The 2,500-nt window shown below is 54.6% G+C and overlaps 1 protein-coding gene across 1 annotated transcript in view; it reads left to right on the forward strand.

Moving 5' to 3' along the window:
- Positions 1-2,500, forward strand: part of LOC122253881 (vascular endothelial growth factor receptor kdr-like) — a 15,250-nt gene that overhangs the window by 2,539 nt on the left and 10,211 nt on the right. The window lies entirely within an intron of this gene.

Here is a 2,500-nt window from a genome sequence, read left to right on the forward strand (position 1 = left end):
ATGGTGTAGAAATACCCGTTTTTTTTTTTTTTTTTTTTTTTTTTTTTTTTGGTGGGGACCAATCAGTGACGGGAGTGTCTGTCGTTGTTGTAACAAACACTATATTATTGTTATTCAGACACTGGTCGATCATGGTATGCACTATGAAATTCGTCATCCGTTTAATGTCTATGGTTGTGTTTCTCGTTTTTCTAGAGTCTGATATGTTTAAAACAATACTGTGAGCGTTATCGATCTCATCAGGGCTGTACAATTTCTTAATCTGATCACACAGGACCATCCGTGCCCATGCTTTTTTCGTTACAATGAAGCACAGGATGGTGTTCAGCACTATTGTAATATTGCCGATCTGATAAATGGCTTTTCTGTTTGTGTTCATTTCACTGTCGTCACTGTTTTGACTGCAGGGGTTGCTGTGCTTGCTAAGGCTGCTAAAACACCCTTTGCCCTGGGCGGGGGGGCAACCTTTACTCTGGTTGCTCTGGGGGGGGGGGGGCAGCTTTGACCCGCGCTGCCAAGGGGCCCGATTCCTCGGGCAGAGGTCCAATTACCCTGGGAAGGGGGCACGATACCCTGGGCCAAGGGTCCCCTTTTACTCTGAGGGTTAGAGCTCGAGCTAGCTGCTCGAGGAAGCACCGGGGAAGCTCCCTGGCTGGCCCCCGTTGACCCGGGGAAGGTAGTCAGATTTCCCTCTGACTGTGCGGGACCACGAGGTGTCATGGTTTGCTGAGTTGTTTGGCGGCGGTGGAGAGGAGGCAAAAACACGTCCGTTCACCACGGCGGCTAGACTCCCTTTCCCCTCCCCTTACCTCATTCCCTCCTACCTTCCCACTCCCTATCCCTTCCCCTTCCCTCATTCCCTCCTACCTTCCCAATGAGGGAAATGGGAAGGGAAAGGGAGTGGGACGGTAGGAGGGAAGGAGAAGGGAAAGTGAGTGGGAAGGTAGGAGGGAATGAGGGAAGGGGAAGGGAAAGTGAGTGGGAAGGTAGGAGGGAATGAGGGAAGGAGAAGGGAAAGGGAGTGGGAAGGTAGGAGGGAATGAGGGAAGGGAAAGGGAAAGGGAGTGTGAAGGTAGGAGGGAATGAGGGAAGGGGAAGGGAAAGGGAGTGGGAAGGTAGGAGGGAATGAGGGAAGGGGAAGGGAAAGGGAGTGGGAAGGTAGGAGGGAATGAGGGAAGGGAAAGGGAGTGGGAAGGTAGGAGGGAATGAGGGAAGGGAAAGGGAGTGGGAAGGTAGGAGGGAATGAGGGAAGGGGAAGGGAAAGGGAGTGGGAAGGTAGGAGGGAATGAGGGAAGGGGAAGGGAAAGGGAGTGGGAAGGTAGGAGGGAATGAGGGAAGGGAAAGGGAGTGGGAAGGTAGGAGGGAATGAGGGAAGGGGAAGGGAAAGGGAGTGGGAAGGTAGGAGGGAGTTTGGGAAGGGGAAGGGAAAGGGAGTGGGAAGGTAGGAGGGAGTATGGGAAGGGGAAGGGAAAGGGAGTGGGAAGGTAGGAGGGAATGAGGGAAGGGAAAGGGAGTGGGAAGGTAGGAGGGAATGAGGGAAGGGGAAGGGAAAGGGAGTGGGAAGGTAGGAGGGAATGAGGGAAGGGAAAGGGAGTGGGAAGGTAGGAGGGAGTTTGGGAAGGGGAAGGGAAAGGGAGTGAGAAGGTAGGAGGGAATATGGGAAAGAGAAGGGAAAGGGAGTGGGAAGGTAGGAGGGAGTTTGGGAAGGGGAAGGGAAAGGGAGTGGGAAGGTAGGAGGGAGTTTGAGAAGGGGAAGGGAAAGGGAGTGGGAAGGTAAGAGGGAATGAGAAAGGGGGAAGGGAAAGGGAGTGGGAAGGTAGGAGGGAATGAGGGAAGGGGAAGGGAAAGGGAGTGGGAAGGTAGGAGGGAATGAGGGAAGGGAAAGGGAGTGGGAAGGGGAAGGAAAAGGGAGTGGGAAGGTAGGAGGGAATGAGGGAAGGGGAAGGGAAAGGGAGTGGGAAGGTAGGAGGGAGTTTGGGAAGGGGAAGGGAAAGGGAGTGGGAAGGTAGGAGGGAATGAGGGAAGGGGAAGGGAAAGGGAGTGGGAAGGTAGGAGGGAATGAGGGAAGGGGAAGGGAAAGGGAGTGGGAAGGTAGGAGGGAATGAGGGAAGGGAAAGGGAGTGGGAAGGTAGGAGGGAATGAGGGAAGGAGAAGGGAAAGGGAGTGGGAAGGTAGGAGGGAATGAGGGAAGGGGAAGGGAAAGGGAGTGGGAAGGTAGGAGGGAATGAGGGAAGGGGAAGGGAGAGGGAGTGGGAAGGTAGGAGGGAAGGAGAAGGGAAAGGGAGTGGGAAGGTAGGAGGGAATGAGGGAAGGGGAAGGGAAAGGGAGTGGGAAGGTAGGAGGGAATATGGGAAGGGGAAGGGAAAGGGAGTGGGAAGGTAGGAGGGAGTATGGGAAAGAGAAGGGAAAGGGAGTGGGAAGGTAGGAGGGAGTTTGGGAAGGGGAAGGGAAAGGGAGTGGGAAGGTAGGAGGGAGGGAAGGAGAAGGGAAAGGGAGTGGG

This window comes from Penaeus japonicus, unplaced genomic scaffold (genome assembly GCF_977035675.1).
Source record: "Penaeus japonicus unplaced genomic scaffold, GWHDUDI00000001_assembly GWHDUDI00000040, whole genome shotgun sequence".
Classification (NCBI taxonomy): domain Eukaryota; kingdom Metazoa; phylum Arthropoda; class Malacostraca; order Decapoda; family Penaeidae; genus Penaeus; species Penaeus japonicus.